General features: G+C 35.2%; 1 long non-coding RNA gene across 2 annotated transcripts; it reads left to right on the top strand.

Moving 5' to 3' along the window:
• The first annotated feature begins 3,649 nt into the window (after positions 1-3,649).
• On the top strand, positions 3,650-8,384 carry LOC122685603. 2 transcript variants are annotated; one of them, XR_006338461.1, is made up of 3 exons: positions 3,650-3,761; positions 6,479-6,594; positions 7,025-8,384. It is a non-coding gene; the product is annotated as an uncharacterized LOC122685603 (long non-coding RNA). The 2 variants fall into 2 exon arrangements; XR_006338462.1 differs by having other exon boundaries at positions 3,688-3,761; positions 6,483-6,594.
• The last annotated feature ends 16,127 nt before the right edge of the window (positions 8,385-24,511 follow it).

The raw sequence follows: 24,511 nt of genomic DNA, 5'->3' as shown, positions 1-24,511 counted from the left end.
TCTTCTTGGCACCTCAGCAACCCACCAGACTTTAAACTAAAACAAGAACATTGGTTCTGCCGATTTTCTACTTGCCAACTTCCATAATCAGTTGAGATAATCCCTTAAAATAAATCCTCGTGTATATTCATGTGTATATATCTACTGTTGGTCCACAGTTGTGAAAAATGGGGAGAAGAGAAAGATCCAGCCAAAAGCAGAGGGGAGAAGAAACATTCCAGGCAAAGGCGACATCATGATTTAAGGAATATGGAGAAAGAGTATGGTGTGCTCCTGGTCTTCTAACAGCTTAATAATGTGAGAGTGTAACATACAAAATGGGTAAAGAGGTGAAGATGGGCTGTCAAGACAGGGTCAGATGGAAAAGGTCTTTATGTGTCCTGCTAACGGAGTTGGAATTTATCCTGTAGGTAGTGAGAAATCAAACAAGAATTTTAAGCAGTAGACTGATATTACCTTAGGTTATGGATATGCAAGATAGACTGGGAAAAACAGGACTACAAGGGGAAATATCATGGAGGAGCCTATTGCTATAATATAGTTGAAAGTTGAAAAGTATCTCAACTATAGCAGTGGGACTAGGAATGGTTACAGTGACTTTGGAAATACATGCCAAGTGATAGTGACCGTCCTCATCATTGGTTGGTCATTGTGAAGATTGAGAGAGGAGGTCAAGGCTTCTAACTGTGCTATGGAAGGTGTTGACCAGAATGTCACTTTGTTATCACAGAGGAATATGTCATCACCAACTGAAATAGACTTTAGGAAGAAGTGTCAACTGAATGACGGTGCTGAGAAAATGAGTTTACTCTCTAATTTTTTTTTTTTTTAAGCATCTTTAGAACAGTCAGTGGGAGTGGTAAAATAGGCAATTGGATAGAAGGTCTTGAAGTCATGTAAGTGAACTTAGCTAGAGACATGGACTTTAGAGTTATTTCTTATATATAGCCAATCTCTGAAAACATGTAATTGAACAATTTCTCCCATAGCGAGTGCAAAATGAAAAGAAGAGCTGCCAAGGATGAAGCCTCCAAGAATACCAGTGTTGAAAAGACTGGTGGAGAAAAATTCATTAAGTGAAAAAAAGAAAAGATAGGAAAAGACTCAAAAGGTTGTGTTCTTTTTTAAAAAGAAATAAAGTTTTCAGAACTAGATGCTGATTAGCAGAGTCATATGCAGTAGATGAGTCTAGTGGGATAAAGACTAGAAATATCCTTTGTATTTAGGGCTTGTAAGGTGAAATTTCAAAAAGCTAGTAAGTGCAAAAGCTAGATTACAATGGCATCATGAGTGTATGAGAGGTAAAAAACCAGAACTCTGATATATTTTGAGGACAGGGGAAAAAAGCAAATGATATTGAAAAAGCATTTAGGATAGATTTTTTTTTAAAATCTAGGCTTATGGGTTGACGAAAAGATCCAAGGATAAAAGAGGTTGTCTAAAGATATAGAATAGAAAGGAATTGAGGATGCATGGTCTTGATGAGGAAGGGTTAGGGTAGATTCACTGGCATGAGAGTGAAAGAGAAATGATGACGGATGAAAAATACAAGGAAATCAAACATAAAGTACCCAAAGTTCTCATGAAAGAAGGAAAAGGGCAATCTATTGAAAATGGTAAGAGAAGTGAGGGAGGTGGGGAAGGAGGAGACAGAAAATGATTTAAGATCTTAAGGAGAGTGATTAAAATGTTAAAACATTTATTTAGGAAAATAGAGTTGGAGCTAATGATATGCCAGACATCATTTAGTGTTCAGGAAATATCCACTTTGTCCTCTATATTTCCCGAACATTCATATATCTAGCAGGGCTCATGTGAGCAGAGTGTTGTTCAGTCTAAGACAGTTTAGATTATACCTGCTCCATATTCTTTCCTCTAGCTATGAAAATCTTAAAGGCTGAGAGTTTCCAATAGAAAAGCTATAAATTGAAGAAGGACTATCAAGTATTATCAGAGTATAACAGGAACAAAAAATAAGCTCTGATGTATTAAGCCATTGAGATTTGGGGATTTGCTATGGCAGCATAAGCAAGCCTATTATCACTAATGAACCAAGGATAATTAAAAGGTTACTTTCAGGATTATAGATGAGGATTTGCAGGAGAGGCATGTAAAGCCAAGTGATTTTCTATTCTCTGTGCATAGGAGTCAAAGGCAGCAGAGTTGGGATTATCGGTGTCAAGAAGAAGGGGGCAGGAAAAGAGGGAGAGAAAGAAGGAGATGATTAGCAGTGAAGAGGACTGATAGGCTCAGGAGAAAAACTAGGGAGTAGGCGGTTCTCTTAGTTTGAAAATTGGGCATATTAGGAGAGTTAGGATGAGACTTAAGAATGGAAGAATGTGGTCAAAGCGTGGTAAGTCATAGTCATGATTTTTAAGGTGGACCATTTACAGGTGATGGTTAAGTTCATGGATTTTCTCCTGGTACTGTAGCTGATATAAAGTGGAGATGAAAGTTAAAATGGCCCAGAAGTTCTTCAGGGGAATTGCTGTCTGTGTCATCTCCATGAATGTTGAAACAACACATGTTCTTCACATACTGTATCACTCTGACCTTCTCTTTTATATCCCTCTTCCACTTTTAAGGGCCCTTGTGATTACATTGGGACCACTTGGAAAAATCCACAATAATCCATTTTGAGATCAGTTAATGATGAACAACTGCTTAATTCCATCTGCTACCTTAATGTATTTTTGACCTTTAACCTAACATATTCACAGGGATTAGCATATGGGCATCATAAGGACACCATTATTTTGTCAACCATACCATCATTTTAAACTAAGGGTCCCTTACACATTTCTTGCTGTCTCCATGGAGGCCCATTGTGTTCATTGCAATCAGAGTGCAAATTTCTCTGAAATTCTTTTCCCAATAAATTTTGGTAAAGGGGACCAACCTCCCTTCCACTAGAGTCTGGAGAATGGCTTCAGTGTCCATTCCCTCAGCCCCAAGGCAAGTTTTGATGTGGTTGAGGCTGCAGAAACCGAAGTCTTTTGGTCTGGAGATGACAGTCAGTCCTGTTCACCCAGAAATCCCCACCCAGCTCACCCAAGCCATGAAGTGACCCTGCCTCACATAGCCACATCAATGAGCAAAAACTGTTAGTTATAAAGAAGTCATTTCGGTACTGCTAGAAGCAAGCTCAAACTGAAGCAAGCTCAAACTGGAATGGTAAAGAGTCTTAAATCAAATTTCTATTGCTTTAATTAAGTCTGAACAAACATCCACTACTGTGGTTAACTTTCATTTGTCAGTTTTCAAAAAGTACTCAAAGTAACTTAACCTCTCTGGGACTCAATGATGTGAAAGCAAAGGAGGAAAAAAGGGAAAAAATGTTCAGCAATTAAAAAAAATAAACAGGAAAAATAGCTCCTCTTTGAAACATCTAGAGAAAGTGGATTCTTCTCAACCTTAGTCTAATCATTTTAATGAAGTTTTAGAAACTTAATAGGGAGAGGGGAAAGGCATTAGTGAGGATGAAATATATTTGATTTGCAAAAATCCTCTAGAAAGGGTTCTTTTCTCGGCAATGTGAATATTTTCACCATGTACTACCACAATAGGCAAAAGTTGGTCATTCTATCACTAGGTTAAAACTATTTCCTGCTATTCTTCCTCAGGTTGGGGATATAAAATATGCTTCTGTGTCAGATACACTCACATTCTACTCCTAAACTGGAAAAAGAAAAGCCGAGAGAATGTGGCTATGAAAACAAAGGCGCAGTTTTCCTTTCACACCTCCATTTACAAAGAACAAGGTTTGCTTTAAATTTTATTTTTCCTGTTGGTAGTTAAGAGTAGTTGCTATAAAGTGACTTTGTGTTTGTCAGGGTGGCTCAGTGGGGATTATCTGAGTGTAAGTGACTCACTAAAGAGGAGGAATAAAGAAATGACTCAACAAAACAAGGAAAAGATGATGGTAGGAAGGTAAGGGACAAGCTGGTTCGTAAAGAAAGAATGAGTTTGGCTATTTGGAATGAAAATTAATTCACAGTGAAATGCAGAGAATGAAAATAAAATCAGAACAGGGAAAAGAATGTTAAGAACTAAGCAAGAACCACTAATGTTTGATGACCTGTCAACTCGCAAATGAGAAGCAGGTGGCCTGTCTTTTAATCCACTTCTGGGAAGACTCAGTGTTTCCAAAGGGAAAGAAAAGACAGGCTTCGATTACAGCTGAGATATACCTAGATCACATCGGATGTATTTGTTTTCTACTTTAGTTTTAAAGTTGTGCCGACTACATCTGTGAAGGATTTAAGCCAACTCTGCTCTCTAATATTTTTCTTCCATACATCATCTCTAAACACTAGAAAATGTTGTATTGTTGCACCACAACTTAAATATGCCAAAAAATATTTTAGAAGGGTCACCCTTTCCATATTAGGAGTGGGCTGAAATTTATTCTTTTGTATTTTAATAGAAAATATAAATATCAAGAAAGTCCAAAGGAAAAATATCTAAAAGTTGTAAATGAATTGTTTCTTGTTAAAAATTGTGGGTCATTGTCATGGAAAGAATGAATTTAAGAGTGGCCCTACACACAGGGACAAACTTAACAGAGAATTATTTTCTCAACTGTGTACTGTTGGAATCCAAATTCAGTCCATTTATGTTACTCTTTACCTTGTAAGTAACAGAGCTTCAGATAGGACTCTGAAATCATAAATATAGCTATATATTGTTTTCTAAAATGTGTATTTTAGTTAAATATAAGGACAAGAAAATGGAAGCACTATTTTTCCTCAAAGACATTTTATAAGTATGGAGTATGATTATCTTCAAGTGATTATCTGTTCATCTATCTGCCTAGCTGTCTATCTCCTGGTTAATAATCTGATATCATATAGTGCTCTACTTTGCCTCATCTCTAATCACAAACTTCCAGACTAAAGATTCTGGTTCCCATATGAGATGTAGCATTAGCACAAGAAATTGCACTTTTTCAAAAGTCAGAACTTTAAACTGTATTATTTGAAAAATCCATTTAGAGTAGAAATCTAATTAGCCAGACCCCCTGTGGCTGGAACTGCCGGAACCCTCGAGCCTCTTCCTGGCAAGGTAGTGAGTGAAAGGAGGGGGAGACCGGGGCACAGCTGGGGAAGGTTAGCTCTGTCTGCAGAGTCTCCTCAGAATGTGCAGACCCCTGATGAAGGGAGGGTTGATGGAAGCATGTCAGGGAGCCTTCTCGGGGCAACAGGGTCATGTAGCACCTGTGACAGCATCACGTGTCTCCTCCTTATTAAAATAAGCAACTTGGAATTTCTCCTCACTCTTGTCATTTGGAAAGTGAAATAATGGGACAATTGTACATTTTTTCCCTGCGGATTATAGAGGACTATATCACTGGAAAATATTTATATGTATTTTATTCACATTGTTAACACACTAATGTGTTGCATACAATTGAGGAAATCAGCAGTGAGAATACGCTTTCTCTAGATTAAAATATTATGACTCAGAAGGGGAAAAGGAGGGAAAGAGTCTTGCAAAATGTACTTATTGATCTCTTTTTTCCAAGGAATGTTATTTCTTCTAAAATGTGTAATACATTGTATACATATATGTACATTTATACATGTATATATGTATAGATTTAATTTTTTAAGGGGGAAGAGCTCATCTGTAAGTTTGGGACCATCTTTTGATTGATGAGCTTTCATCCTTCTTTTCTATTTGGCAGGAGTTCCCTATTGCATGTGTCACCTTACTGAAGGGCAACGATCTGTTTCCTAATACCAGTACCAGAAAGGCAAGCACTTTTGCTCTACTCTGGCAAGCAACACAAATGTGTGCCACTTTGCAAAAGCTGATCAGATGCCCCAGTAGGCCTTTCTCTCTTGAGTGAATGGCATACAAAATGAGAAAGAAGAAGAAATCTTTCTTCTTCAGAAGAAAGAGCCTCAGAAGATCTAGCTTTACTCTTTCTGTTAAAAGATAGTCATTTTGTTTCTAGTTTTTTGGTTCTAAGCCCCTCTTGTAGTGTCCGGCATGGTTCCCAGATTCCCATTAAATCTGTGGCCCTTCCTATCCATTTAATAATTCTTTATTTTCATATAAGCAAGTCAGAATCAGTTTCTGCCTCTGATAGCCAATCATAAGGTAGACAATGCAAATGCTGAGAACGGATTCTGTTTCAAACTTGCCATCTAAGATTTCTTTTCAAAAAACATTTTAAAAACTATCAAATTGGCAGTTTTACATACAAAAAGCTACAGCATTGAAGAACAATTTCTACAGCATCGAATAACAATAATATCTTTATTGCCAGACAAGTTCTCTCAACATAGTAAGAGAATAAGATAAGGTCTATGGTTTTAAAATTAGGAGGGAGTTGAAAAATGCCTCTCCTTGTAATTGGAATTTTGAAATCTATACAACATTTGTCCTTTCTAAAAATCGCTACTGTAAATGTTCTCAACAGAAGTAGCAAATGATACTGTAGTAATATGAACATATTTTTATTTCCTTGGAGGAAGGACTACTGGCTGTTGTACTTCTGAAGAGGAGACAGTGAAGGGTACACAGCAAAGTTCAGAAGACGTTCCATCCTGGCAAATGAGTTCATGAAGATGGCTGGATGAATGGCAGGTATGGGGAAATTAACAAAATCATTCCCGTCAGCCTCTCTTGCCCCACTGTCTCATGCCCTCTCACCCCATGTTCTGTAAACAGTGACTCTGCATGGTTGTGTAACAGCTGAGATCACTTGTAGCACTGCATGTGTGCATCATGAGGTGCTCACTTGGTCACAGAGCACTTTGTGCTTTATGCCTGTATGAGCTTCAGCATGAAAGTCCGAGCTGGTGCTGCAATGGGGCTACATTGGAGCGGCATCGTGGCTATGCTTTGTGAGGTCATGTTATGGCTCCATTACGGCTATGTTGTGGCTGCTGCTACCAGCGTTGCATCAGACAGGAGAGAGAGGCTGTGTCAGCCAGGAGAGAATAAGCATGTCTGTTGTTCCTATGGCTCCTCAAGTCTCCTTTGAGCCTCTTAGCTAGTGCCTTGCCTACCCTAGGTTCAGTGAACAGTGTGAACAGCAAGACAATTGGCATCAGGAACAGGATCAGTGTGACAACAGGGCAAACTAAAATAAAAATCAGTCACCATCTTTGTGGATATTCTTCTTAAGCAGAGCTCAAAGAGTACCACAGAGCCATTGAGCGCATCTTCCCCAGGATGAAGCTGCATCACTAAGGATTCCAGGCCAAGAACAGAGTGGAAGAGAAAATCCTATTGCTTCAGCCGGAGAATTTCAAAGAAGATCCAGCCCTCCCACTTTTCACCTAAGAGAATGTGACCATGTTGGAAAGCAACACATATAGACAATATTGGATGGGCTTTTTTTCCAAGGGGCAAAGCACATAGGAAAACAACTATGGAATCTAAATGAAGAGAACTGACCATGAAACTGTACCTTGGACCAATTTACTGAGTGTTAATTGGTTTAAAAAATGTGTTTAGAGAGTTCAGATTTGCCAAAGTAGTTATCAACATGGAAAGTGCCATTTCAACCAATAGTTAAAACTACTTAATTAAGAAGATGGATTTCTCAGGTGTCTCAGTGGTAAAGAATCCTCCTGCCAAAGCAGGAGACATGGTTTGATTCATGGGTTGGCAAGATCCCCTGGAGTAGAAAATGGCAACCCACTTCAGAATTTTTGCCTGAAACATCCTATGGACAGAGAAGCTTGGTGAGCTCCATGGGACCCCATGAGTCCATGTGACTGCAGAGAGTCAGAAACAACTGAGCATAAATACAATTAGGAAGATAAAATTTTCTTTGATAAAATTTTAAGAAAACTGGTTCAAAACATAGTTTTTTGTAATATATCTGAATGTCTTACCTGAGTTAGATACTTGGATCATGTGTCAAAAAAATTAAAAGGCTAAACATTCTGTTAGTACATGGTGATTCTAGAGCATGTATACTAAGAATAGGAAAAGTATAATTAACTGTAGTGTTACTATAAAGTAACTTGATGTCTAAATCACTAATCTTTGTACTCAAGTTGTATATAAAGACTTGGCCATGTTACCAATAATATGTCTGAATCCTCTCCTATATTTCCAACTGCCTGCTTGATATCATCATTTGACCATCTGATAATAACCTGAGCTTAATATGTACCAAACCATGTAAATTACTCTTATAGTCTTTCCGATCTTAATTAGCAACCAGTTCAGTCCTCAGGTCAATATATCTTGCTATCATTCTTGATGTCTTTCTTATACCCCCATATATTGTTCACGAGACAATCTCATCAGCTCTATATCTGAAATATATTCCAGATTTGACTACCTCTAACTACTCGCATCTGCATATCTGAGGTTATTGATATTTCTCCCGGCAATCTTGATTCCAGCTTGTGCTTTTTCCAGCCCAGAGTTTCTCATGATGTACTCTGCATATAAGTTAAATAAGCAGGGTGACAATATATAGCCTTGACCTACTCCTTTTCCTATTTGGAACCAGTCTGTTGTTCCATGTCCACTTCTAACTGTTGCTTCCTCACCTGCATACAGGTTTCTCAAGAGGCAGGTCAGGTGGTCTGGTATCAATAACTTCAGATGTGCAGATGACACCACCCTTATGGCAGAAAGTGAAGATGAACTTAAAAGCCTCTTGATGAAAGTGAAAGAGGAGAGTGAAAAAGTTGGCTTAAAGCTCAACATTCAGAAAACTAAGATCATGGCATCTGGTCCCATCACTTCATGGGAAATAGATGGGGAAACAGTGGAAACAGTGTCAGACTTTATTTTTTTGGGCTCCAAAATCACTGCAGATGGTGATTGCAACCATGAAATTAAAAGACACTTACTCCTTGGAAGGAAAGTCATGACCAACCTAGACAGCATATTAAAAAGCAGAGACATTACTTTGCCAACAAAGGTCCATCTAGTCAAGGCTATGGTTTTTCCAGTGGTCATGTATGGATGTGAGAGTTGGACTGTGAAGAAAGCTGAGCGCTGAAAAATTGATGCTTTTGAACCGTGGTGTTGGAGAAGACTCTTGAGAGTCCCTTGGACTGCAAGTAGACCCAACCAGTCCATCCTAAAGGAGATCAGTCCTGGGTGTTCACTGGAAGGACTGATGCTGAAGCTGAAACTCCAATACTTTGGCCACCTCATGAGAAGAGTTGACTCATTGGAAAAGACCCTGATGCTGGAGGGGCAGGAGGAGAAGTGGACGACAGAGGATGAGATGGCTGGATGGCATCACCGACTCGATGGGCATGAGTTTGAGTAAACTCCGGGAGTTGGTGATGGACAGGGAGGCCTGGTGTGCTGCGATTCACGGGGTCACAAAGAGTCAGACAGGACTGAGTGACTGAACTGAACTGAAGTACTCCCATTGGGCTTCCCAGATGGCTCAGTGGTAAAGAACCCACCTGCCAATGCAGGAGACATTGGTTCAATCCCTGAGTCAGAAATATCCTCTGGAGAAGAAAATGGCAACCCAATTCAGTATTCTTGCTTGGGAAACCCCATAGACAGAGGAGCCTGCCAGGCTTTAGTCCATGTCTAACTGAAGAGTTAGACATGACTTAGCAACAGAGCAACAACAACAAAGAAAAACTAACTTACTATTGAGCTGACATATTTTACCTACAAGGTTATTCCAACTACATTCAAAATCATGTGGCATACACAGATTGAAGCACATGGTATTTTTGCACAAATTGTTACTAAAACCACTAAAAATCATAATACCTCCCAGTACAATGGATAGGTCTGTTCTAATATGAGGAATTATTCTACATTTTAAGTTGTCATGAGCTACAGAAAGGTATTTTCTAGAAATTTTTGAAATAGCATTGGAAAAATTCAATTTACTATGTAGTCAAAATTTAAAAATGAGCTCTATATATAAATGAGAAAAAGCATAATAAAATACATTTAAGTTACTCCAGTCAAAGTTCTTGGTCAAGAATTCTGTATCATGAAACAAAATTATGTTATTAAAGGGATGGCCCAGTCAAAAGACTCATGAAATTTTTTCAGTGCATAATTGTAAACACATCCACATGTAGAGATAATTTTGTTTGCAAAAGACTATGAAAACCCAAGATGATGATGAAGAAATAATAGCTGACTTTCTGGAAAATTGAAATACCTTTATCAATAATTATATTGGTAAAAAATTAATTAAGACTATCTTGGTTATTTTTTTACCCCTGAAAGAAATTTCTTGGCTAAGTCTCCTTAGTGGGTAAAATATGAAAAGGCAATGGCATCTCTGGATGGAATTCTCAAAGAAACCTTCCAAATGGCAGGATTATAGAACAGATTTAAAAAACATGTGGAGAACTGGAATCAGAGATTTGTGATAACAATGCTGTCTCCTTTTATGTTTCTAAAAGCTTTGAAAGAGAACATAATGGATGTACTATAGGATATATAAACTGTAAACGATGTGAGGTTCTATAGAGAATATCAAACAATGGGCTTTACAAGTAAAAAGCACAAGCAACATACAAGCAAAATGGGTGATACTAATGGGTAAACAATGATATATTACTGCAATTTCATCTGCCATGATTCTTTATTTTCTTATCAATACCATAGATTTGCACACTCTGTAAAAGATGTATTAAAAACTTTAAGAAGATATAGAGAAGATATTGAAGTTTTTAAGCAAGAAATATACAGTATCCCAAAAGATAGCAACTCCCAATTTTTCAAGCATGCATCACTTGTCCTTGTTGTCACCAAATACAAACCTTCTAGCTACAAAAACAAACTTCAAAGGCCTCCAGTTTGTTCAACTTGCTTTTCCTGAAACATGTTGGTTGAATTCAATGAGCAACACTAGCACTCAAGTAGATAAATTTTTATGGAGTGAACCACAAAATCAGGACTACTCATTTTCCTTTAAAACTAGTATCAATAGATTTCAAATGGACATTTACAGATATCATCAATCCTACTATACTTTCCAAGTAAATTATGTTTTCTTCTCTCTTTTGTGCTTATTTCACATCTTTTCCTTACTCCTATGTATAGCACTCAGGTTATGATAGCAGTTTCTATATGCTAGTAAAGCTGTAAAACAATTGGATCACTCACATTTTGCAGGTGGAAGTGGAAATGTAATTGATCCAAAATTATTTGGCTGTATGTACTAAAGCAATTCTACTTCAAGGCACATTCCCAAGGAAAAAAAATATATATGTGTACCAAAACACATGTGTAAGAACAATCATAGCTGTTTTATTCAAAATGGCCAAAGACGGAAAAGCAACCCAAGTATCTATCAATAGCAAAGTAAAAAAATATGTGGTGTATTTACACAATGGACTTCCACATAGCCATGGGAAAGAACAATAGCTGATGCATTCAACAGCATGGATGAAAGCCAGATGCATAAGAGTATACTATTGGATTCCATTTCTACAACGTTCCAAGATCAACAAAAACTTGTCAGTGGTAATGTAAGTCAGAATAGTGATAGAAGTCTGAGCGACTGGGTATTGATTAGGAAGGGGAACATGGAATCCTCATAGGGTGCTAGGATTACTCTATTTTTTAATTTGTATGATGGTTGGTAAAAGGACATGTTTACATGTGAAATGTCATTAAACTGTATATTGGTAATGGCACACTTTTGTACTTTGCTTTCTATATTTAAAAAAACATTTTATTTGGAACTAAATATAGATTCACAAGTTGCAAAAAATGGAAATCATATGCCTCCTTTACCCAGCCTCTCTCAAAGTGAACATGTTACACAACTATATTAGAATACCAAAAGCAAGACATTGAGATGACTACAAATGACAGAACTTATTCAAATGTCATAGGTTACACAAACACTCTTTTTTGTACATGTCAGTGCAATTTTAGTAAGGTGTAGCCTTATGAAACTACCATCATAATCAAGATACTCAACTCGATTACCTTGCCCTAGCCTTTAACAGCCACATTCTCCTTTCTCTCCCCCCTCCCCCCCATCCTTAACCCCTGACAACTACTAATCTGCTTTCCATCTTTCTAATTATATTATTTTATGAATACAACTGAATGGAATCATGTAGTATGTATTGAGATTGTTTTTTTTTAACAACTCAGCATTCCTTAAGTTTCACTCAAGTTGATATGCATATTAATTGTTTGCTCCTTTTTTATCTCTGAGTAGTATTCCATGCATGAATATACCACAGTTTGTTTAACCATTTACCGCTGAGTGAAACTTGGGTAGTTTCTAGTTCTGGCTATTATGAATAAAGCTGCTACAAACATGATTAAAAATAAGTTTTCATTTCTCTGAGATAAATGCCCAACAGTGCAATTTCTGAGTTTTATTTTAAATTCATTTTCAGTTTTGAAAGATTTCCCAAACTATTCCTTAGAGATCTGAACCATCTTAATTCCCACCAGCAATGTGTGAGTGATCCACTTTTTCTGAATTCTATTCAGCATTTGGAGTTATCATTATTTTTTCCTCTTACCCATTCTGATAGGGGTGATATCTTATAATTTTTATGTGAATTTCTGTAATGATTTTGAACATATATTCCTGGACTTATTTGTTATCTGTATATCTTCTTTATGGATACTTTATGCACTTTGTACCTCAACACAAATGTAAAAAAAAAAAAGAAAAAAAAAATCTCCCTTACAAAATGAAAAGATTTCAGGCTCTGTAGGCAGACTCCCTTAATACAAACACTAGCCCTGCCACTTATCAGCAGTGTTACTTTAGGCAACTTTCTTATTCATATGTCTAATAGGGATGTTGTGGGTATTTAGCATATTCATATATTTAAAGAATTTAAAACAGCACCTAAGAGGTTGTCAGGACAAATACAGAAAGTGATGTGTAAAGGTGCAGGACTTTCTCCACCATCCCATTCTCTATGTCCATAATTTGCCTGGCATTTAAAATAGATACCCTCTGTTCTCAAATGACTAGAAACAGTCCTTGGTAGATTAATTTTTAAGTTTATCAAGATTGGAAACACACATATTATATACATACACAAACACACACACACACACATATATGTAAAACAGGTACATTCATTCATCTTCCTTTAATGCATGGGTGAGTCTTTGGGTGAAGATCCAACGATTGGAGTTCCCAGTCTTTGTGCATAAGTCACACTCATAAAACACCATCTGTGATTACCAGACTGTTAAAGACGAACAAGCAATTAAATATAGACACTTGTGAAGCCCTCTGGATGTAGGCTGTTTTAAGATTTTTACAATATTTTCCTCTAAACTGTATAGTTCTCTGATCAAAGTCAATTTAACATTTTTTAGCAACTCACCTTAATATTGGCAATATTTCCAAATTTTTAACTGAGTTTTCATAGAAATAACAACTTTGTTCCATTTGTCACTATTTCTCATTAGCCTTTTTTGTGATAATAATTGGTTTACTGTGACATTAATTAAATCATACAGTTGTGATAGCAAATACAGTTGCCATAACAGATTTGGACACAACATTGTGAAGCTTATGCTAATACATTCTTTCCCAACTCCACTGACCATTTAACCTCTAGGTAAATAAACTGAGAACAATCCCAAAATTTCTTTGTTATTAAATTTAGAATTTGGGGAATTAAATTTTATACTCAGTCACAAGCAAAAAAGTTAAAACCTATATTTTGTCATCATCAAGATTCTTTCAGGCTTTTTATATGAATTTGTGAAAAATAAGTTTTTTCAAAATAATAAATTTGTCTGTTTTAAAACTATTGTGAACATATTTGTTTCTTTTATTTTTTGAGAACCTCAGAAGATAGCTGAGGCTTTAAATTTAGTTGGAAAATTGAGACTGAGTGGTGAATCATTAACAAATATATTCAGAAGAATCATAGATACATGATGAAATACTGATACACCTAAATATTTAAAATAATTAGTTTTCAATAAGTTATATTTATAAATTAATCTTATGATATGAATAATTTTCTGAAAAATCAGTGAAAATTAACACATAGCTCATTTGTACCTAAACAGGAATTCTGCCAGTCTGCCAGTCGTTAAAAACACAGATTTTGCTACACAAGTATTAGGCAAGAGATCAGTACAAGAATATTATGCTTTATATTGTGTAAAACTCCCTACATTGTTCTTTTAGATTCATATGTTATGAATTAATTCATTTAAAACCCCAATTAGTAACGAGAAAGACTTCCTTGCGAACAGATTTCTCCCAGAAATCCTTTTACTTACATTGGTATGATAAGGACTAAAACTTCAGGAAATTATGGAAAGGTTTCTTTTAGATACATTTTAATACAGTTAGTTACACACTTAACAAGGTTTAAAGTTATAGTATCATTTTTAAATTTTAAAAAAGTGTGTTATTGTGTAAATCCCAGAATTATTTTTGTGGGGTGGTAGTGATGATTAGAGTGTATAACAGAGTTTCCAACCATTTGGAAGGGATTAGTTTTAATGTGTAGCAGATTGTTTGGTATTTGCAACTCTATCTTTGAAATCATCTCATTACAAGTTAATGTAATACATACCTCATTAAACAAATATTACAAAATGTAAGCTTTCCTATTTATACTAGGCTAAAGAATAGTCAACTCTCATACCCCAAATATTCTTGAACTATTTGTATTTTTGAGGACATTATAAATCATATGACAAAGAAATATTTAAAAATTTCTGTAAAAGCTATTTCAAGTTAAAAAGTTAAATAATGAATTAGATCAATTTCTTGCCAGTTTGATAAATGCGAAGAGAACATTTTTTTTAAAAACCAATTAATTTTGGTGTGTCAATGAAATATAGTCTGGAGAAGGAAGACTCATGCTGTGACCAAAATTTAATGCTTTTCCTAGAAGTATTTAAATTCCCTGAACAGCTTGAAAATTGACTGATTCATAATGAAATCTTTAGACATGAATCTTTAATTTATAAGAATATATGTGTACACTTTAAACTGTAGTCTGATAAAAATTCTCTGAACATACCTTTAGTTGATAAATTAAATATAATTATGTCTTCAGAGAATTAATGTTAGCAATAACATCTGAGACCTCAAACTAGGCATCTTAAAGTTTTGTCACAAAGAGACTGTGTCAACACAGTAGATAGAATTACAATAATTCTCTTAGGACTAATAGTATGAATTAATGTTAAAATGGAAATTTGAAACATTTAGTACTAGAAAGATGGTTATTGGTGAGCTAGTCCAAAGTCTGCATTAAAAAAAAAAAGGTAAGTGTGGAGAACTTAAGAAATTTTCACTAGGTAAAAAAAAAAAAAAAATAGAGGTAAAGAATCTCCCTGCAATGCAGGAGATGTGGAGATGTGGGTTGGATCCCTGGGTCAGAAGGATCCCCTGGAGGAGGAAATGGCAACCCACTCCAGTAATCTTGCCAGGAAAATCCATGGACGAAGGAGGCTGGCGGGCTACAGTTAATGGGGTTGCTAAAGAATTGAACACGATTGAGCAGCTAATCAAAAAAGTAGCTAAGAACAGTTTCTTGAGTCCTGGTTAAATGCTCTTTAACTTTGCCACCCCAATTACTAGACAATGAATTAGAAAAACAAGAAAATCTTCAAATGTGTCACAAATTTTCCTTTGGGATCATAACCTGCAAAATTCATTTCCCAGAGTAACCTAAGTCTGCATGACTATTTCAAGTAATTGATTAGTACATGCAAAAGAAAGTCAGCTAGGATAAAAGGCTGAGTGGGCTTGGGTATCCTCGAACCATAACTACCCAAGCTGCCTGCACTGCTCATTTTCCTTTTCCACTGTAAGGCAATGACTCAAATGAATCCAGAAGCAGGTGATGGAAACACCAAATATTTTAAAATCATATTGTCATACAGATAACTTCTAGCTTCTCTTGCTATTGTTTAAGCATGTTTTCAAAGTTTGTTCCCAACTCTAGTCAATCTAAACTTTTATGTTGTGTTGAATTGAGATAGTTTAAATTTATTCTTAAGAAATAAAACAATACAGACATAGCTGAAAACATCTATACATCTTCTAATGCAATTTTCCAGTCTCCCATCTCGAAATGTAACCATCAGAGTGAATGTAGTGTTTTATCAAGTGCATGACTGTTCATCTTATATTTTTACCATACTTCTCTTAGGTAAAAAATACATGGTATTGGTCAAAATGTTTAGATAGTGTTTTGAATTGCTATTTTTAATGGACCTATATTTTTTTAGTTTTACCTTTATTGAAAAATTTTCTGGCTCATGTTTTACTTGATGGCAACAAATAAGCTATAATTCCTTTATTTATAGTTTAGCTAGACATGTAGGATGTTTCTGATTTTACTCTTACATATGATGCTAAAAGAAAATACGTATGTGTTTTAGAAGGTATATTTTTAAGAGTTTCCATAGTGTATAAGGCAAGAAGTTGAAATTCTGGATTTTAAGATATATACAAATCTTAAAATTTAAAGGATGTTTTAAAGTTCCTCTTTGAAGTGGCTGCACCAATTTATCCTCGCACCATGAGTACTGTATGCAAGTATTCTATGCTACCATTCTGTTTTGCATATTTAAAACTTTTTTAATAGTCTGTTTGTAATTTTTATTTTTTTCATTAAAAAAATGGTCAGAAGACTTAAGTATACATTTCTCCAAAGCAAATATACAGATGGCCAAAAAGCACATGGAAAGATGCTCAATATCACTAATTATTACAGAAACACTAATCAAAATTGCAATGTGGTTATCACCTCACACCAGTCAGAAAAGCCATCATGCAAAAAGTCTACAACTAATAAATTCTGAAGAGGATGTGGAGAAAAGGGGACCCTCCTACACTGTTGGTGGGAATATAAGCCGGTGCAGCAATCACTACAGAGAACAGTATGTAGCTTCCTTGAAAAACTAGAGTTACCATAGTATTTTGCAATCCCACTCTTGGGCATATATCCAGGGGAAACTATAATTTGAAGAGATGTATGCAGCCCAGTGTTCACAGCAGCACTATTTACAATAGCCAAGACATGGAAGAAACCTAAATGTTCACAGACAGATAAATGGGCAAAGAAGATGTTGTTGGGGTGTGTCTGTGTGTATGTGGTCAGTGTGTGCTACATGCTAGTCGTGTCTGACTCTTTGCCACCCCATGGACTGGGGTCCACCAGGCTCCTCCATCCATGTGATTCTTCCTGGCAAGAAAACTGGAGTAGGTTGCCATTTCCTTCTCCAGGGGATCTTCCAGAACCAAGGATCATCTCTTTCACCTGCTGCAATGCAGGCAGATTCTTTACTGAGTAATGGAATATTACTCAGCCATAATAATAAAATAATGCCATTTGCAGCAACATGGATGGACCTAGAGATTATCATACTAAGTGAAGTCAGAGAAAAGAAAAATATTGTATAATATTACTTATATGTGGAATCTAAAAAATTATATAAATGAACTTTTTTATAGGATGGAAATAGACTCACAGACATAGAAAGCAAATTTATAGTTACCATAGGGAAGAGTGGGAGGAGGGGGGAGACAAATTAGGAGTGTATTATTAACATATAAACATTTATATATATATATATATATAATAGATAAATAAGGACCTACCGTACAGTACAGGGAACTATATTAGAACTATATTCAATATCTTATAATAACCTATAATGGAAAAGAATCTGAAAAGAAGAATATATATTTTATATATTATATACATATATTTTTTCAGATTCTTATATATATAACTGGATCACTTTTCTGTACATCTAAGACTAAGATGACATAGCAACTTAACTGTATTTTAATAAAAAATGGTTAAAAAACTATTAGGAAACAAAATATATGTATATATATTAATTTGCATGTCTATGATTGCTCATAAAATTAAACAACTTTTTACATGTCCACTGGCTATTTAGGTTTCTTCTTTTGTAAATTGTTTTATTTTTGCTTTTCATTATGTTCTTGTTTTCATAATCATTTATAGGTTTCTTCACATTTCACAGACCCAAATTCTTTGTTGGGAATATATATACAAACACACACACATATTTATATACATTTGGGATACATACACATATATGATGAAATACGGTCCCCTGGAGGAGGGAATGCAAACCATTTCAGTATTCTTGCCTTGAGAATCCCATGAACAGTGTTTATGGTAACCTTGTTAAACAAAAGAGTTAAAATTTAATGCTTCTATTTGGCTCTGATTTATACACTTAATGTCTTATTTACGAAAATTCTCCTTCTCTAAGGTCATTGTAATATACTCTTATTTTGTTTTAAAGAGTTGCAAATGTTTGTGCTTTGGTCTCTAATCCATCTGAAAATTATTTTTGTATATATTTATTAAATAGATCTTCCTTTTCCATTAATCTGTAATTTCGCAGAGGAGGAACTATATTTGTATTAGCTTTCATTTTCTAGAATTTTATATAAATGAAATCATACAGTAGGTACTATTGTTGGCATAGCTTCTAAAAGTTAGCAGAATGGCTTTGATATTTGATATTGAAAATGTCACAGTTTGATATTCATCCAGGCTATCGAGCACATCAATATTTTATTCCCTTTTATTTCTGAGTGGTATTCCATTGCATGGACATATCATAGTTTGTTTATACATTCACTTACCAATGGATATTTGAATGGTTTTCAGTTTAAGTTACTACACATAATCTGCTATGAACAGTTATATACAAATCTCTATGGGAAGAAATGTTTAAATACTCTTGGATAAACACCTGGGAGTGGAATGCCTGGGTTATATGGTAGGTGTTTTACGTTTTTATGAAACTGCCAAATTACTTGCCACATAGGTTATACTATTTTATATTCCCACTAGCAGTGTATGAGAATTAGAGTTCCTCTATGTCTTTGTCAATATTTAGTGTGTGGGGGGCTCCCTTTTGTGTCATTTTCTCAGCTTAGTTGTGTAAATTCAAATATCAAACTGACATAAGAGGCAAAAATGTTACACATTCCTAGAGGACACTTGACCTTTCTAACCAGAGCAAAAGCCTTCCTTATTATCTTCCTAAACAGGTATGTGGACTTATTTTGTCTGCCATTTCATTGATGAAATGGCCTCCCACTTTAAGTGAAGGCCCCATGTTTAAAATTCCTAACTTTCATGGACCAGAGGAGTCATCTCCTAGGCCTGCATGGGGAACCACATTATTGAGGCAAGCAAATCAACCCTGCTTCTCATCTCCCTTCCCAACTAGGCCCAATTTCCATTTTCCCTCCAATTCCCATAGTCTCTACTAGAGTATTTCCCTCTTTAATTTTGCTCTTAGAAAAACTGTACCTGACTCATTTATTAACATTCATTTATACATATTTACTTATCTGGGTCACTCTACAGGAAAACAAAACTCCTAGTCAACTGAAAAAATATATTCTCCCACATCTGCTTTGTCATAAGCCAAACAATTAGATTAAATTTGAAAAGTAAAAGAAAATAAAAGCTTTGGAGCACCACTATTCATAAAGGCCAAGAGGTGAAAGCAGCTCAAATGTCCACTGACAGATGAATGTATAAACAAAATGTGATGTATACACAACATAAAATATCATTTAACCTTTAAAAAAAAAGGGAATCTTGCCACATGGTGCAATGTGGATGATCCTTGAGGATATTATGCTGAATGAAATAAGCCATAGGCACAAATATTATATGATTCCTCTTACACAGGGAACAAAGTAATCACACTCACAGAAAGAGAAAGTAGAATGGAGGTTGCTAGGGCCTGGGGAGACGGCGAAAGGAGAAAATGTTGCTTAATGAGTAGAGAATTTCAAATTTACAAGATGAAAAAGTTCTGGAGATATCATTCACAATAAAGTGAATATACTTTATGCTACCAAACTATACTCTTAAAAAATGGTTAAGATTGTAGATTTTTTTAATGTGATGTGTTTTTAACCACAATAAAAATAAATAACAGCTTCGGGTATTTTTCCACCAGTTTGAAGAAATGTATTCCTGTTTCTTCTGAAATAGGAAGATTACTAACCTTTCCCACAAATATTGGCATGCATATTTATTGAAGCTTTTGAGCAATACCAACAACAATAGCCCCACTGTGATGGATTTCTGAATACTGAATGAGGCAAAGAGAATTTTAAAAGATTTGGACTCACTGTAACCTCTACTCACTGAAGTTCAGATTCCATTGCTCAAAGGGCAGATGAGTTTCCTACTTACCAGATGTCAGCCCAAGCATGGGATTTCTCTCTCCTTTTTTTTTTTTTTTTAAGCTTAAAGGCAACTCCCTCTAAATTTTCTTTATCAGCAATGAAGCTCAAAGGAAATGGCTCTCTGTAAACTATGATAATTTCTTTATATGGGATAGTTGTATATATTCAAATCTGATTATCTCAAGTAGTTAACTTGAGATCACAATTCTTCTAAAAGTATAAAAACAAATTTATTTCAAAGCAGGAATAATACAAATAGCTTTATCAGAAATATGCACAGAATATTAAAAGATGAATATTATTTCAGAAATTTTATGTGCAAGACCAAGATAGGTGGTCATGAATATCCAATTAATCATTTCAGGCTGTCATTGTGAAGGCAGTTATATAACCTTCTCCATTAACTTCTAATTATGAAGCGTAGATATTTTCTGAGGTAGAAAGAGAAAAGCCCATTAAAAACCTTTTAGTATATTTAGTAACTCTATTCTTTGATTCGCTTCACAGAGTATATCTTCTGAATAGTCTTTTTTTTTTTTTTTTTTAAATAAGTCTGAATTTGTGTTTCTATGTTCCTGTTAAAGTCTACTCAGCAGGATAGAGTTCTGAGTTAAAATTTTAAAAAGAGAGAAAAAGTATTCTTGTCAGCAAAATTCTTTCCACAAACAACTTTTAGGAATCTGGTACAAGCTGTTAGAATATTAAACTACATAGCTTTTTTCTTGACAACTTTTAAGAATAGATTTAACTCATTTCAGAAACAGGGATATCAAAGCAGTGAAATGTTTCTGCATCACCTCCCTTGGACCTTCAGTTTATCTTCTGAATTCCTGTTAATACTTATAATTTGCAATAATTCTCTGTCATTATTCTAAGAAGTAATGTTCTCTGAGTTTTTAGAAGCAAGTAGCTGGAAATAGGAAATTTAATATTTGTATTTATAACAAAGTGATTAAAATGTTTCCTAAGAGTATAAAATTAAACAAATACAAAAGAAGTTTTTAAAAATCATTTTCCTTATAATAAATCAAAAGGTTTTAAGTACAGTTTTTAGATGCTTTTTCCTGCATCTGATTTTACCTACACTCTAGATGGCAGAGTGGTTTCAACTTTATTTATTTTACTATTTTTAAAAGTCTATCAGATTAGGCATTAAAATTATTTTTATTTTATATTGGAGTAGACTTAATTAACACATGTGTTAGTTACAAGTGTATGGCAAAGTGATTCAATAATACCCACTGCTGCTGCTGCTGCTAAGTCGCTTCAGTCGTGTCTGACCCTGTGCGACCCCACAGACGGCAGCCCACCAGGCTCCCCCGTCCCTGGGATTCTCCAGGCAAGAACACTGGAGTGGGTTGCCATTTCCTTCTCCACAGTAATACCCACACAAGTACCCATATTTTTCAAATTCTCTTCCCATTTAGGTTATTATAGAACATTGAACTGGGTTCACTGTGCTATACAGTAGGTCCTTGTTGGTTAACTTACAGGTAATTTTTTTTTTCATTTATTTTTATTAGTTGGAGGCTAATTACTTTACAATATTGTAGTGGTTTTTGTCATACATTGACATGAATCAGCCATGGATTTACATGTATTCCCCATCCTGATCCCCCCCTCCCACCTCCCTCTCCACCCGATCCCTCTGGGTCTTCCCAGTGCACCAGGCCCGAGCACTTGTCTCATGCATCCAACCTGGGCTGGTGATCTGTCTCACCATAGATAATATACATGTTTCGATGCTGTTCTCTCAAAACATCCCACCCTCGCCTTCTCCCACAGAGTCCAAAAGTCTGTTCTGTACATCTGTGTCTCTTTCTGTTTTGCATATAGGGTTATCATTACCATCTTTCTAAATTCCATATATATGTGTTAGTATACTGTATTGGTCTTTATCTTTCTGGCTTACTTACTTACTGTATAATGGGCTCCAGTTTCATCCATCTCATTAGAACTGATTCAAATGAATTCTTTTTAATGGCTGAGTAATATTCCATGGTGTATATGTACCACAGCTTCCTTATCCATTCGTCTGCTGATGGGCATCTAGGTTGCTTCCATGTCCTGGCTATTATAAACAGTGCTGCGATGAACATTGGCGTGCACGTGTCTCTTTCAGATCTGGTTTCCTCGGTATGTATGCCCAGGAGTGGGATTGCTGGGTCATATGGCAGTTCTATTTCCAGTTTTTTAAGAAATCTCCACACTGTTCTCCATAGTGGCTGTACTAGTTTGCATTCCCACCAACAGTGTAAGAGGGTTCCCTTTTCTCCACACCCTCTCCAGCATTTATTGCTTGTAGACTTTTGGATAGCAGCCATCCTGACCGGTGTGTTATGGTACCTCATTGTGGTTTTGATTTGCATTTCTCTGATAATGAGTGATGTTGAGTAATTTTAATGTTATGTCTTTTATTTTATTAGATAGAAGATACTGGGAAAACAGGATCAGAATTTTAGTGAACCTCACATGACACTAAATAAATTAAACTAACATAGATTGCTTTAACATAAAATTATCCTCAAAACATTTCAAAATTTCCCTATATGGAGTATATGGGGCAGCAGGATGAGATAGGAAAAAAAGAATTTGGATCTGAAGCTAGAAGGCCTGTGTTCATTTGTCAGCTTCCCTATAAAAATCTCTCTTCTTTGGACTTAGCTCTTTCTTTCCTATAGATTAGATTAAAAAATTGCCCTGCTATGTTATCAGACTGTTAAAAAAATCAAACAAGAATATGGATAAAAGCAAATTATAACCATAGCATTTTAGAAACTCCAAGTTATTCTATACCCTGGCTTTATTGTACTTACAATGAACTTAGAATCACAGATTTTTAGCACTAGAATGGAACAGAGAACATTTTCTAATTCCAGGTTCCCTAAACATTTTTAGGTCATAGAACTTACTGGAAACTTGATGAAAGTTATAGATATTATACCAAGAAAAAAACATATATCCATAGGCAAGCAAAATATTAAATGTAACTTCATGCATTACATGCATCCCAGGTATGAATGTCTGATCAATTTCAATGCTCTTTTCTGTAGAGTATTGAGATATAGAGAAATGAAGAGACATAATTGAGGTCAGAAATTTTATGGCAGAGATGATTCAGGAAGGCAAGCCTGCTGATTCACTGTACAGTAATGTATTTTCCTAAACAAGGGTTATTAACAAGTGTGTCTCACAGAGTTCTGTCCATTTCAGAGACACCTTAGGAGAAAACACAAGACAGAACTCTTCTAGTCCTGATCACATCTTTTATTTGTTTTCTACATTGGACTTCAACATTTCTATCTTATGAAAAAAAAATATTTGGAAACTATTGCTACAGAAGGATAACAAAACATTAGATACGAAGTGAGAAAATTAAAGTGATTTCAGACTTATTATTCTGTTTTCATTAACGCCCTTTCTGGAAGAAAACTGTAGCCCCCAGAAATAGGAAGTTCTTTAAAAAACCATATAGCATCTGGTAGCCCAGGTGCGAGTAGCTCTAAAAATATCAGGGAAAATAAATTCAAAATCTTAAAATTCTCCAAGTGAGTCCTGTATGATTTCATTGGAGACTTCTACCAAATGTTTAAAGAATTAACACCAATATACATAATCTCTTGAGGAAAATGCAAAAGGGGTAATTTCTCAATTTGTTTTATGAAGCCAGTATTACTCTAATAACAAAAAGAAACAAAGGCAGTACCAAAACATGAAAAACTACAAGCTAATATTTCTCATGAGCATAGCTGCAAAGCTTCTTAACCAAATAATAGCAAGTGAAATTGAGTAGTGTATAAAAGAATTATACTTGATGAAAAATGAGATTAATCCAGGGAGGCAAAGCTGGCTTAATATTTGAAAACCAATCAATATAATCTACCATATTAACAAGTCAAAGGAGAAAAAAAATCACATTATCATTACAAACTGGTATAAAAAACATTTGACAATATTTAATACCTGGCCATGATAGAAATTCACAGTAAATTAGAGGCAAATTTCCTAAACTACAAAAAAAACTACATCTTATATCATATGTAGTAGTAAAAAACTGAATGCTTTTCCCCTAAAATCTGGAATATGGTAAAATATCTAGTCTTATCTGACATACTACTAGAGATTCTTGACCATTCAAGAAGGTGGAAATAAAAGGAAGTAAAGGCATAATGATCATAAAAGAAGACATGAACTGTCCTTATCTGCAGATGACACACTTGTTATAGAAAATCCTAAGAACTCTATGAAAACACTCCTAGAAAGAATACCTGATTTCATCAAGATCACAAAATACAAAATCAAAATAACAAAATTAATTTTATTTCCAAAATGACCAACAAATACATGGAAACCAAAATTTAAAGTATGATTCCA

This window comes from Cervus elaphus, chromosome 28 (genome assembly GCF_910594005.1).
Source record: "Cervus elaphus chromosome 28, mCerEla1.1, whole genome shotgun sequence".
Lineage (NCBI taxonomy): Eukaryota > Metazoa > Chordata > Mammalia > Artiodactyla > Cervidae > Cervus > Cervus elaphus.
The sequence above is the reverse complement of the archived record's forward strand: the minus strand, read 5'-3'. Positions and strand labels throughout refer to the sequence as shown.